General features: G+C 41.3%; 1 protein-coding gene across 10 annotated transcripts in view; it reads right to left on the bottom strand.

The window, feature by feature from the left end:
• The window catches only part of ZNF438 (zinc finger protein 438), a 215,092-nt gene that overhangs the window by 141,135 nt on the left and 59,507 nt on the right, over window positions 1–14,450 (bottom strand). The window lies entirely within an intron of this gene.

The following is a 14,450-nucleotide window of genomic DNA, read 5'->3' as shown; positions in this document are numbered from 1 at the left end:
AGAACTCCTGAGGGAGCAGGAGATCAGTGGGATGCAGACCCCAAATTCTCATAAAAAGACCATACTTAATGGTCTGGCTGTGACTAGAGGAATCCCGGCGGTCATGGTCCCCAAACCTTCTGTTGGCACAGGACGGGAACCATCCCCGAAGACAATTCATCAGACATGAAAGGGACTGGACAGTGGGTGGGAGAGAGATGCTGATGAAGAGTGAGCTAATTATACCAGGTGGACACTTGAGACTGTGTTGGCATCTCCTGTCTGGAGGGGGGATGGGAGGAAAGAGAGAGTTGGAGGCTGGCAAAGTTTTCACGAAAGGAGAGACTGGAAGGGCTGACTCATTAGGGGGAGGGCAAGTGAGAGTAAGGAGTAAGATGTATATTAACTTACACGTGACAGACTGACTTGATTTGTAAACGTTCACTTGAAGCTCAATAAAAGTTAATTAAAAAAAAAAGTACTGATTTTTACACTCATTCTTAAAAATATTCATCCTTTATTATTTGTGTAGGCAAATGCCCTAAACAGAGGCCCCACCAAACCATTAAATATCTTAAACGGTTATTGAAAAAAAAAAAAAGAACAAATGCTTTTGATGAGGTTGAAGAAAGGCATACGGTGGCAAGAAGCAAATGTTTTCTTTCAAGGCTAGGCTGTCATGAACCAAATCAGAGTATACAGTTATCTAAAAGTTTTAATAACTTTAAAAATTATACACTATATCTAGAAAAAGAAACCCTGGTGGCATAGTGGTTAAGTGCTACCGCTGCTAACCAAAAGGTCGGTAGTTCAAATCTGCCAGGCATCCTTTGGAAGCTCTACCAGGCAGTTCTACTCTGTCCTATAGGGTTGCTATAAGTCGGAATCAACTTGACCGCAGTGGGTTTTATATCTAGAAGAGGCGGTAATAGTGGTTCAGTGGTAGAATTTTCACCTTCCATGTAGGAGACCTGGGTTCAATTCTCAGCCAATACACCTCATGCACAGCTACCATCTATCTGTCAGTGGAAGCTTGCGTGCTGCTATGATGTTGAACAGGTTTCATCAGAGCTTCCAGACTTAGACTAGGAAGGAAAGTCTGGCAATCTACTTTCAAAAAAAAAGCTGATGAAAACCCTGTGGATCACAATGATCCAATCCAATTGTGCACAGGGGTGCCATGAATCAGGGGCTGACTGGACAACAATAAAATATCTAGAAAATTATACATGCTTACTATTGACAATTCAAGAAATACCAAATATATGAAGATGAAAATATATTCCATTGTAAATATATAATTATATATAATTTTATATTCATACACACACACATATGTATGTATATATGTATACATATGGAACCCTGGTGGTGCTGTAGTTAAGAGCTTGGCTGCTAACCAAAAGGTTGGCAGTTCAAATCACCAGCCATCAGCTACTCCTTGGAAACCACATGGGGCAGTTCTACTCTGTCCTACAGGGTTGCTATGAGGTGGAATCGACTCGACAGAAATACACAGAATTGAATAATCCACATATAATCCTGGAGCTCTCGTGGCATAGTGGTTAAGAGCCTGGCTGCTAGCCAAAACGTCAGTATAAATAGAAATAGTGCAAATATCTTTTCCTCATTTCCTTTTAATTATGTATTAAGCATAACTGAGAGTCACTGACTAGTCTTTAAAAACATGACCGTTAAAATGGTCTTAACAGTGCCCTACTTGCCTGTCCTCAGTCCGGGACCTGTGTTTAACAAACACATAATACATATGCACTATAATCCTTTGCTGCTTAGAGTGGGGTTCATGGATCAGCAGCACCAGCATCACCTAGGAACTTGTTAGAAATGTAGACTCTTGGGCTCTACCACAGATAATTTTAAATATAAAATATTAAAATGGCATTTAACAAAATATCTGGTGATTCATATGTACATTAAAGTTTGAAAAGTACTACCCTAGCTTATTTAATCATTTCCCCTAATACTAGATATCTGTACTGTTCTCAATTATTTTTCTATTATAACTAACACGGTACAGAACTTCCTTGCACGTGTCTCTTTGCACTCTTGAGTAACTATTAATTAGGAGAGACACATTAACACGGGAATCCTAGATCACTACACTCTCTTTTAAATTTGTAGCTTCTAACCTGCTGTGGTCTGAGAAACCAGTTAACCAGCCTTCTTAAAATTAGGAGTTAGAGAAGTCAATGATCAATACAGCAAGTGGTAAGGCATGTAGGTCTGAATCCTATCTCTGACACAACAAGCTGTGTAACTTTGGGCAAGTGACATAACTTGTCCAAGTCTTAGTTTCCTCATCTGTTAAATGAGGGATAGTAACAGCATCTAACTCATAGGATCGATGTCAGGGTTAAATGAGCTAAAATATATAAGGCACTTAGATAAGCACTATTTATGTGATTGCTGTTATTATAAAGTTTGGAAAAGAGTAAATAAACTCTAAGTGAATTAAATATACCGTTTTAGGGCTCGAAGTATCATGCATCATCTGTATGTACGAAAAGCCTTTTTCTGCTTCGTTCCTCAATCTCAGGTCTGTTCTAAGTAGGAGTTTGGCAGACAGAAATGTTACTATATTTAAGAATCCCCCCCTTCATATATTACTCCATTACTGGTTTAAAGCAGAGTATGGATATATTAGTCTTTTGCAAAGACTATTTGCAAAAATGAGTCTCAACTGCCCTGAAGCAAGAGATCAAGAACCATAATGCAATGCTTATGCTACCTTTACAACGAAGGAGGACCTACTGTCTCTGTCTCCTCCTAGGAGGATCCCTGGCTCAAGTCAAGACAGGACTATCAATACAGGAGAGAATCCAAACAAAATGAGCTGGGTCAGAGAGGCGGAGTTTTGTTGGTGGGAAGTCAAGACAGTAACCAGCAAGGAGTCAAACTAAAGGACAGGGATAGGGACAATGGGATATGGGGCAGCAAGGTCAGAAACCTAGAGAAGACAACCAGGAAGAGATGCAAGGTGAAGGAAGGTCCAAGAGTCCAGGCCTTCCTTACAGAGTCAGGACAGCATAGTCATCAGAGTGCTGATTTCTGATGTTGAGCCAGACACAGGCTGAGCGGGGCAAGACCAGCTGCTGAAGGAAGCTGTGTCAGGTTACACATAACTTCTAGGTGTATCATCCTATTATTTAGGTGCTAGCTACCAGAAGTGATCAAATATGAAGTATTTATCATACTCGTTGCTGTTGAATTGATTCTGACTCACAGTGACCCAACAGGACAGAGAACTGCCCCACGGGGTTTCCACAGCTGTTATCTTTAGGGAAGCAGACAGCCACATCTTTCTCTCACATAAAAAAAAAAAAAAAAAACCTGTTGCCGACGAGTCGATTCGGACTCATAGTGACCCTACAGGACAGGGTAGAACTGCCCCATAGGGTTTCCAAGGAGCGCGCTGGTAGACTCAAACTGCCAGTCTTTTGGTTAGCAGCCCTAGCTCTTAGCCACTATGCCACCAGGGTTTCCTTCTCTCACATAGAGACCCTAAAAATCATTCTCCCTTACATCACTAATTCCAAGTTCCATCGTTCAGTGGCTATAAGAAACGTGGATTTGCATGGTAGTCCATTATCTTACGTCTATTTACCTTAGATCTAACCAGAGCCCTGGTGATGCAGTGGTTAAGAGCTCGGCTGCTAACCAGAAGGTCAGCATTTCAAATTCACCAGCTGCTCCTCAGAATCCCTAAGGAACAGTTCTACTCTGTCCTATAGGGTCGCTATGAGTAAGAACAGATTGGACAGCAATGGGTTTTGGTTAAAAGCACTTATAACTTAAAATTCTCTATTATTTAAATCATATTTTTGTCTTAAGATAAAATAAAGGAATAGCCGTATTGGCCTCAATGAAACATACGAAACATGGTCCCTACTTCTCAAAGAGCTTCTGGCACAAGGATAAGGATGTGGTGAATTTTCCATCTTAGCAAACTCTGACCAAAGGCTATTTCCAAATATTGTGCTCTTTAATTCTAAGACTTCAACTTTTGTTGAGTACCTAAATTCCATTAGGGAATTTGTGTGTGTGTGCGTGTGTGTGTGTGTGCTATTGATCATTTCAGACAAAGAAATCAATCAAAATAAATTTAAAAAACGAAAAAAAAAATGAGGGAAAGAAGGATGCCTCAAAGTAAATTCCTCGGATAAGGACTTGGCTAATCTGACTAGAAATCAACCTTGATGGAGGCTCTTCTTTTCCCCTAAAATATTGCAATCTTTAACTGAGAAGTGCTTTATACCTTATTGGAGAAAGATTTCCAAAGTAAATATAGGAAGGCAGTTCTGAGGAGGACTCTGAAAAGAATCAATTTCAAAAAGAAGATTCTAAAAATTGATACAAACTCAGAGTTGGACATACTTTAGACATCAACTCTTTCCCGCTCTACTCTAGCACATTTTTCTTCTTGAATGAGGCCAATCAGCCTAAACCTGAACACTGTCAGCAACAGAGAACTTACTGAAATAGCCCATTCCATTTATATGCAGAAGGAACTGTTACCAACTTATTCATTAAACAGCAGAAATCCAGCTCCCTTTCACTTTTACCCATTGGTTCTAGGTCTGTCTCTGTACTTTTCTGTAGCTTGAAGTCTCCAGTCCCTTTTACAGCTGAAAACAATGCAAATTACAGAATCTTCAAATGTTAAAGCTGAAAAACTTGTAGTGCAACCTCTACCATTAAACGTGCTAGAGAGTCTTGGATATGTACTTTTCTTTTCTCCAAAGTCACCTCTGCTGACATCAGCCTAGAGCCTGATAGGTAGAGATGGGGGGGGGGGGGGCGGCGGGGGGAGGCGCGCACAGGGGAGCAGGAAGGATTTCTCTGATTCCAAAGTATAAAGGACTCCAAAATCGAGGGTGTTTGTAGGAAAGAGTATGAATGGGAGGACATACGAGGAGGAAAGCAAATGTAGATACAAAAACTAGGGATCAGGGGGCTTAGAAGGTAACAGCAAGAAGTGGCAGTTTGAAAAGTGTGGCAGATGCTCACCAAACCAGTTTTTCTTCTCCCTGGACTTACTGTGAAGCCTTAGCAACACAGGGGTTACACATTCAGCTGCTAACCAAAAGGTTGGCAGTTTGAATCTACCACCCGCTCCTAGGAAACCCTATGGGGCAGTTCTACTCTGTCCTATAGAGTCACTACGAGTCAGAATCAACTTGACGGCAACGAGTTTTAGGTTTTGGTTTTGGATTCACTGCTATGCTACATTTCCCAGCTTCCTTGATAGTTACACTCAGCATTGAGATCCGGACTATGGGATGTGGGTGGGCAGAAGTAATGAACATCACCTCCAGCTATGTCTCAAAAACACTTCTTGTACAATCCCTTACTCTAGCTCTACCCATCCAACAACTGAATGGAGAAGAAGGCAAGGCTCTAGAACATGGCAGAGCCACAAGATGGAAGAAGAGTGTCCCAGGAGAACCATGTACCCAGCAAAGTCACTGACCATGAGCATATGTGCTAGACTATTGCATGAGCAAGAAATAAACTTTTATCTTTTTAAGACACTAAGAATTGGGAGCTGTTTGAACGTTAAACTAATGCTTGTTTCGGATGTGGGGTGTTGTAACAAAACCCAAAAATACACAGCACTGGTTTAGTAGAAGGCAATGGCGTAAGGAAATGGATTTGGAAGGCTGGGAAGATAGCAACTCATGTCATACTGCAACAGAACATTTGCAGAAGTGTTGCTACAGACTAACTCTAGGGAAAGTGGCTGTCATCAGAACATTAGCATGTATTACCACTTTTGGCTACCTTTAGCAAGCCATTACCAGAAAGAGAAGAGTGCAAGAAAGAATCAACAGTTTGAACACAAAAGCAAAACGCAGTACAGTCCAGAATTTGGGTTGTCAAAGATTTAAAAAAAACAAAAACAAAAAACTGCTTTTAGACTATCAACAGCAAGAGATAAGACTGAAAATACTTTGAAGTATTTTCCGGTAGAACTTCTTACCTGGATATAGTGACTCAGCCCTACAGCAAATGTTAGATTAAGGTTGTGACCTTCCCAACTATTGTTTTAAATGTCCTCAAAGCGGTCATTATTATGTAGAGAGAGAGAAACACAGGGGTGAAGAAACAAAGAACTAGGGAAAATTGAGAATTAAGTCTACGAAAGAACTTTGGTTGTGGTTATCGGCACTTGAAACTGACTCAACCCAAAAAGATAAGAAGCCTACTAAGTTCTTAAGGACCAATATTGTCAAGGAAACCACAGCCTATATTTTAAGAGCCATTGACTATTGAAAACACTTTAAAACAATTACTAGGTAAGAAGTGAGCTAAGAAATCTGCATCTAGGCCCTAAAGAGGGCATATTTCCTACATCAGCAGATCCCTAAGACCACCTTCAGGTTTGATAATTTGCTGGGAGGATGTAGAGGACTCAGTACATAATTATACTAATGGCTATGATTTATTATAGTGAAAGGATATAAAGTTAGCAAAGGGAAAAGGCGCATGGGGAAAAATCCAGGAGAGACTAGGTGCAAGCTTCCAGAGTACTCTCCCAGTGAACTGATGGGACTCGCTTAACTCCCCTGGCAATGATGTGATAACCTATATGAAATACTGCCAACCAGAGAGGCTCATTCAAGACTCGGTGCCCAGGATTTTATTGGGGACTAATCATGTAGTACCTCCTGCCTGGCAGGAACCCAAATTCCATGGTCCCAGAAAAAAACTGTTCTGCATAAAACATACTGTTTGTACAAATAATTTAGGTATCTTTTTTTTCTTTTTTTATGCCACTCCTATCGCTTAATGGTGGAAATGCTCCTGAAATCTAAGTTCCCAGAGGCCAGCCAAGGGCCAATTTTGTAAGCAGGTCTTTTAAAGGATAGCAGTCAGGCTATGTTAACTCTCTTCTGTTCACTCTTCAATGCCCACTTCAGATGGCACCATAGAAATAACTGATAAGGAAGAGCCTCCCAGAAGGTAGAACCAGGAGTCATGGAGAACAATAAACAAAGAAGTTCCTCTCAGAGAAGAGAACTGGAGCTGAATCAAGAAACTTTCCCTACACCCATGGAAGAAGATTTCTAAAATGCCTGCCCAGCAGGATTTTAGAAATACTAGTAATTATACGAGTCTCCCATTTTTCCAGTCTCCAAATGGGAGTTTCTATTGTGGTTATCCTGTCTTTATTACACTACTATAAATGGGGTATATGCAGAAAATAAATTGGTGGTGTCAGATAATTTGGCAAAGCTGACTGGTCACCACACCAGAAAGAGCTATGCCTGGACCTGATGGTGAGATCCACATATCATCCAGAGAGCCTGGACTTTGAGCTGGATAAGTGAGTGGGTGTGTCACTTGGAAAGGGGGTGATAGGAAAGGAGTTAAGCAGATATTTAGTTCAAGAGGGGATATTGTGGCCAAAACCAGACAGATCACACTGAATCCATTTCCTTCTTCCTGGGCACACAACTAGACTACATTTTCCAGCCTCCTCTGCAGTACATACAGCCATGTGACTTAGGCCCAGTCAGTGGAATGCTAACAGAAGTAATTTACCTATTACCTACCTCCAGGCCCGACTCAGAAAAACTTCTCATGCAATTTTCTTCTTTCTTTCTGATTATCTAAACATTGGACTAAAAGAAAAGAAGGATGAGGCCCTAGAACATAATGGATCTTTAAGATGGAAAGAGTGTGGCTCTCTAGTCACTATTTACAGGAAAGCAAGCCAGAAAGTCATACTCAGGAACTCTTGCACTGGACTATTACATAAGCAAGAAATGGACTCTATTTTCCTTGAGTCACTGACATTTTACAGCTGTTTATTTAAACCAGTGGTTGTCAAACTTTAATGTGTATCAGAATCACCTGTTGGTGTTATTAGTTACCGAGTTAGCCCCTGACTCACAGTGACCCCACGTACAACGGGATCCATAGGGTTTTCATAGACTAATTTTCAGAAGCCAAGCCAGGCTTTTCTTCCTAATCTGTCTTAGTCTGGAAGCACTGCTGACACCTGTTCAGCATCATAGCAACAAGCAAGCCTCCACTGACAGATGGTATGAAGTGCATTGGCCGGGGTTGAGCCTGGGTCTCCGGCACGAATGGCAAGAATTCTACCACTGAACCAACAAAACAGAGATTGCTGGGACCTACCCCCAGAATTTCTGATTCAGTAGCTCTGGGACGAGGCCTGAGGATTTGCATTTTTTTGGCTTTAACAAAGAGAAATTTATCTTTTCACCGTCTAGTAGGCTACAAATCCAAATTCAGGGTGTCAGCTCCAGGGGAAGGTTCTATCTCTCTGTTGGCTCTGGAGGAAGGTCCTTGTCCTCAATATTCCCCTGGTCAAGGAGCTTCTCAGGTACAGGGACCCCAGGTCCAAAGGACACACTCTGCTTCTGGTGCTGCTTTCTTGGTGGTATGAGGTCCCCAAGAATTTGCATTTCTTACAAGTTCCCAGATGATACTGATACTGCTGACCCGAAGACCACACTTAGAGAACCACTGGTCTAAGCAGTTAGCCTACACTATCTAATAGAAGAGAGTAAGCAGGATGGCTGTCTTGAAAAAATAGCTGAAATAGGAATTGTGAATTCTTGTTAAGTTTCACCTGCTTGAAGCAGCCTCTTACGTGGGCTGCTGGGTATAAATGACCATGGATAGGGCAGATGGTTGAGCCTGTTCCCTTATCTTAAAAAAGAGAGAGAAAATGGTGGTAAAAGGTCCTAACTTGACCTAAGAGTCTTTGGTACCATAAATGCCAATATCAAACTCTGAAAAGACTGCTTACCCACTTTCCTAGAACATCTTTAGTACAATGAATATTCCACTCTCTCTCTCCCTTCTTTATAGTGTTATTAGTCTCTTGAATTCCCAGGGTGTATAGAATATAATTTTCGACCACTGACTGATTGATTGACCCATTCATTCATCATTTACTGAGTTAACTACTATGTGCCAGGCATTGTACTAGATGCTGAAGATTCTGCAGTGAACAGTACAAAGTCTCTATCACCAAGAAACCTGTATTTTAGAGAAAGATGAACAATAAAAAAGGAAGAAAATATATAATTCCAGGTTGTTATATCCTATGAAGACAAATACATCAGGGTATGGAAGACAGTTATGAAAGAATAGGCTTTTTTATTTTATTATTATTTTTTAATAATCTTTATTGTGCTTTAAGTGAAAGTTTACCAATCAAGTCAGTCTCTCACAGAAAAACTTACATACACCTTGCTACACAATCCCAATTGCTCTCCCCCTAATGAGACAGCCTGCTCTCTCCTTCCACTCTGTCTTTTCATATCCATTTCGCCAGCTTCTAGCCCCCTCCACCCTCTCATCTCCCCTACAGGCAGGAGATGCCAACATAGTCTCAAGTGTCCACCTGATCCAAGAAGCTCACTCCTCACCAGCATCCCTCTCCAACCCATTGTCCAGTCCAATCCATGGCTGAAGAGTTGGCTTCGGGAATGGTTCCTATCCTGGGGCAGCAGAAAGTCTGGGGGCCATGACCACCGGGGTCCTTCTAGTCTCAGTCAGACCATTAAGTCGGGTCTTTTTATGAGAATTTGGGGTCTGCATCCCACTGTTCTCCTGCTCCCTCAGGGGTTCTCTGTTGTGTTCCCTGTCAGGGCACTCATCAGTTGTAGCCGGGCACCATCTAGTTCTTCTGGTCTCAGGATGATGCAGTCTCTGGTTCATGTGGCCCTTTCTGTCTCTTGGGCTCGTAATTACATTGTGTCCTTGGTGTTCTTTATTCTCCTTTGATCCAGGTGGGTTGAGACTCATTGATGCATCTTAGATGGCTGCTTGCTAGTGTTTAACACCCCAGGCACCACTCTTCAAAGTGGGATGCAGAATGTTTTCCTAATAAATTTTTTTTAAAACAATTTTTATTGTGCTTTAAGCAAAAGTTTACAAATCAAGTCAGTCTCTCACATATAAACTTATATACACCTTACTACATACTCCCATTTACTCTCCCCCTAATGAGTCAGCCCGCTCTCTCCTTCCAGTCTCTCCTTTCATGACCATTTTGCCAGTTTCTAACCCCCTCTACGCTCCCATCTCCCCTCCAGACAGGAGATGCCAACATAGTCTCAAGTGTCCACATGGTGCAAGTAGCTCACTCCTTATCAGTATCTCTCTTCACTCCCTTGCCCAGTCCTATCCATGTCTGACGAGTTGGTTTCGGGGATGGCTCCTGCCTTGGGCCAACAGAAGGTCTGGGGACCCTGACCGCTGGGATCCTTCTAGTCTCAGACCATTAAGCCTCGTCTTCTTACGAGAATTTGGGGTCTGCATCCCACTGCTCTCCTGCTCCCTCAGGGGTTCTCTGTTGTATACCCTGTCTGGGCAGTCATCGGTTGTAGCCAGACACCATCTAGTTCTTCTGGTCTCAGGATGATGGAGTCTCTAGTTCATGTAGCCCTTTCTGTCTCTTGGGCTCATAATTAACCTTGTGAGCTTGGTGTTCTTCATTCTCCTTTGATCCAGGTGGGTTGAGACTCATTGATGGGTCTTAGATGGCCACTTGCTACCATTTAAGACCCCAGATGCCACTCTCCAAAGTGAGATGCAGAATGTTTTCTTAATAGATTTTATTATGCCAATTGGCTTAGATGTCCCCTGAAACCATGGTCCCCAAACCCCTGCTCCTGCTACACTGGCCTTTGAAGCATTCAGTTTATCCAGGAAACTGCTTTTGGTTCAGTCCTGTTGTGCTGACCTCCCCTGTATTGTGTGTTGTCTTTCCCTTTCACCTAAAACAGTTCTTATCTACTATCTAATTAGTGAATACCCCTCTCCCACCCTCCCTCCCTCTCCCACCTTCCCTCCCTCCCCCTTCTTGTAACTACAAAAGAGTATTTTCTTCTCAGTTTAAACTATTTCTCAAGTTCTTATAATAGTGGTCTTATACAATATTTGTCCTATGGCAACTGACTAATTTCACTCAGCATATTGCCTTCTGGGTTCCTCCATGTTATGAAATGTTTCACAGATTCATCACTGTTCTTTATCGATGCGTAGTATTCCATTGTGTGCACATACCATAATTTATTTATCCATTCATTCGTTGATGGGCACCTTGGTTGCTTCCATCTTTTTGCTATTGTCAACAGTGCTACAATAAACATGGGTGTGCATATTATCTGTCCATGTAAAGACTCTTATTTCTCTAGGATATATTGCTAGGTCGTATGGTAGTTCTATTTCTAGCTTTTTAAGGAAGCGCCAAATCGATTTCCAAAGTGGCTATACCATTTTACATTCCCACCAGCAGTGTAGAAGTGTTCCAATCTTTCCACAGCCTCTCCAACATTTATTATTTTGTGTTTTTTGGATTAATGCCAGCCTTGTTGGAGTGAGATGAAATCTCATTGTAGTTTTGATTTGCACTTCTCTAATGGCTAATGATGGTGAACATTTCCTCACGTATCTGTTAGCTACCTGAATGTCTTCTTTAGTGAAGTGTCTATTCATATCTTTCGCCCATTTTTTAATTGGGGAATAGGCTATTTTAGACAGTGTATTTAGGAAGGCCCCCCAGATGAGGTAACACTAGAGAACTGAACCAGGTGGAGGAATAGGACGTGAAGAGCCTATGAGTGTTTCAGGCAGAGAAAACAACAAATGCAGAGTCCCTGAAGCCAGAATGGACTTGGAGTATTTAAGGATCAGCAAGAAGGCAAATATGGATAGAGTAGAATGAACCAAAGAATGGTAGGAAATAAAGCCATCAGGCGGAACATGCACGGCTCAGTAGAATATAGTGAGACTTGGGTTTTTATGCTGAGTGTGATGGTACCACTAAAGGGTTCTGAACAAAGGAATGGCAGAAACTGTTAAGCACTCTTAAAAAAAATCCCTTTGGTTCTTATATGGAAAACTGACTATAAAGGTGCAAAGAGGAGATAAGGATGGCCAGTTAAGAGGAGATTACTATAATCTAGGTGACCTGTGACAGTGAGTGGCGCTGGGGTACTAGTGATGGAGTGGCAAGGGTTGACTGATTAGGAATATGTATTTTGGAAAAAAAAAAAATTTTGAAAGGAGGGCATATATGCCTTACTGACGGATTAGAAGTAGGCAGGACACAAAGAGAACAGTCAAACAACTCTCAGATTTTGGTCTGAGCAACAGAACAAACCATTAATTGAGAAGAAGAAAGAGACGTGAACAGAATTTGGTAGGAGAATTCAAGAGTTCTATTTTAGACACCCAAAAAAAAAAAACCAGTGTTATGTTTAAAGTCTTTATTAGAAAATTCAAGAAGACATTAAATAGGCAGACATACAGATATGAGCCTGGAGCTCAGGGGAGGGGTCGAGGTAAAGAAAGAAATCTGGGAGGAGAGATGGCATTTGAAGCAAGGGGTCACACGAGGTCACTGAGAGAATAAATAAACACAGCCAAGGACTGAACCTGAAGAATGGCAACTTTTGGAGACTATGAAGAAGGGGCAGCAAAGGAGGTTCTGTATTTTTATGACTCTTTGGAGCCCTGGTGGCACAGTGGTTAAAAGCTACGTCTGCTAAACAAAAGGTGGACAGTTCGAATCCACCAGCCACTCCTTGGAAACCCTACAGGGCAGTTCCACTCTGTCCTACAGGGTCGCTATGAGTCAGAATCTACTCAAGGGCAACTGGTTTTTTGAATCTTTCTCAAAATGCAGTTGGAATTATTTTGTCTATAAACTAAGAAGTCCATAGCCAGACATCATAATCCCCTTCAAAAACCACCTTTCAGAGTCACATACCTACTCTATTTCTGACTCCTGACATAGTCACTGAGTCTGGATAGCTACATTTCGCTTGTCAGCTGCTCAACTTCCCACCCTAGGCCTCTGGCACGTGTCCTAGTTTCTGGATCCAAGTTCTCAGTCTCACTAACAACTCTGGTTGCCCAACACTGACCAGGAGGCAGGCTGAGACCATGTTGTCTAGAGCTGCCAAAACGACTTGGCATATGGTCAATGAAGCATACAAGGAGTGGGTGTTCAGCAGTTAATTGGGTGACAGAGAACAAATGACATGTCTGACTCAATCTCAAGGCTGCCTTAGAGACCTGCAGAATAAGTCAGATCAAGGCTGGAACAGGATACTCTACTCCAGGCTAGTCACCCGAGGGGAATAATCTGTTCTAGGTCATCCCACAGGTGATCAGACACCTCTTTACCCAGAAATGTGAAGGAATTTGAGGTTGATCATGTGTTTCTGCATTTCCTGGAACCTGCCAACATTGTGAATTACAATGCAGGTACTGCCACACAATAGGCACTTGTTCCTTCTGCCCCTTACTCTCTAGATTATTCTCCCTGGCTTGTCTATAAAGGAGGAATTCCAACCTATCTCATAGGAGCTTGTGCAAATTACATGAGATATTGTAAATAACAGTACAGGAAGTACTCCATACATGCTACCTATTATCACTTATACTTTTTAGGTATACTCTAGGTATGAATGACAGCCAACTGAATGGTAAGCATAGTCCTAAAAATAACACTTTTAATGCTCTCCTAGCATAGAAAAAGAATAAAAGTTGCTTGTTTTGTGAACTATCACATTAGATGAATGGAATTTAAACTTTATCTGGAAAAAAAAATCTTATCCCTTTTTCTAAACTTCCCTATCAAGGCTGGCATAACCACCTTATACATCTAAGAAGTAGAAGCCTAAATTCTATTAACAGTAGATTGCTAATACCAATTCTAAATAAAGATTATCAAGAAAAACAGAAATCTCTTAGCCCGGTAATTATTCTGTAAGTCACTGACGCATGGATCTGATGTTTCAAATGTCTACTTCCCTTCAAGAAATTTAAGTCTAACTAATATCAGGAAAGTTGGCAACAGAAGCAGAAAATCATTTATAAAACCAGCATGGCTATTTTACTTGTATTGATGAAAAGTTATATAATAATTTCAGCAAACTACAGAGTTCCCTTCTTTTATTCTTTTAATATTTATAGAAATTTAAAGGAGTTACAGTGCTAGAGTTCATTTCAGAAGTTGAGGATTTCTTACTTGACAGCAACCAAGTCTGTATTATTTTAGCTCCATTACAGGAATGGCTACCTAAAAATTATGTTCATTTTTATTCATACTCTTTAACCATAGATAGACCGCATCTAGTATTTCACACAGAAGCTCAAATTAGTGTGACTAAATAAAACTACACTAAAACCCCCGTTGCCATCACATCTATGCAGGCTCATAGCAACCCCACAGGACAGAGCAGAACTGCCCCATTGGATTTCCAAGGCTCTAATCTTTATGGAGGCAGAATGCCCCATTTTTCTCCTATGGAACGGCTGTTGAGTTTGAACCACCGACCTTTTGGTTAACAACCAAGCACTTTAAAACTTAGTTACTAAGAGGAACTCAACTCCAGACCATTGAGTCATATCATTGGTCTTTTTGCCTCTAAACAGTACTCTGAAGAAAATAAAAA

The sequence above is a fragment of the Elephas maximus genome, chromosome 4 (assembly GCF_024166365.1).
Source record: "Elephas maximus indicus isolate mEleMax1 chromosome 4, mEleMax1 primary haplotype, whole genome shotgun sequence".
NCBI classification, from domain to species: domain Eukaryota; kingdom Metazoa; phylum Chordata; class Mammalia; order Proboscidea; family Elephantidae; genus Elephas; species Elephas maximus.
This window is presented reverse-complemented; position numbering and strand designations above follow the sequence as displayed.